Genomic DNA, 227 nt, shown 5'->3' with positions numbered 1-227 from the left:
TGAAATGTTTAAACTGAATACACAAATTATACATTTTGGTGCACTCCCCCCACAGCCTAAATCCACTTCCACCATAATAGTAGCTTGATCCTAAGAGCGCATCGCATGCATTCGCATCTCCACGCGAAAAATAGATTTGATGGAAAGCTTCTAAACAGATTGGAATGCAAAGCGAAAGAAAATGCACTTATTTTCTCCTTACATCCTACAATACATAGACACACGCG

Source organism: Penaeus monodon, chromosome 24, assembly GCF_015228065.2.
Source record: "Penaeus monodon isolate SGIC_2016 chromosome 24, NSTDA_Pmon_1, whole genome shotgun sequence".
NCBI lineage: Eukaryota > Metazoa > Arthropoda > Malacostraca > Decapoda > Penaeidae > Penaeus > Penaeus monodon.
This window is presented reverse-complemented; position numbering follows the sequence as displayed.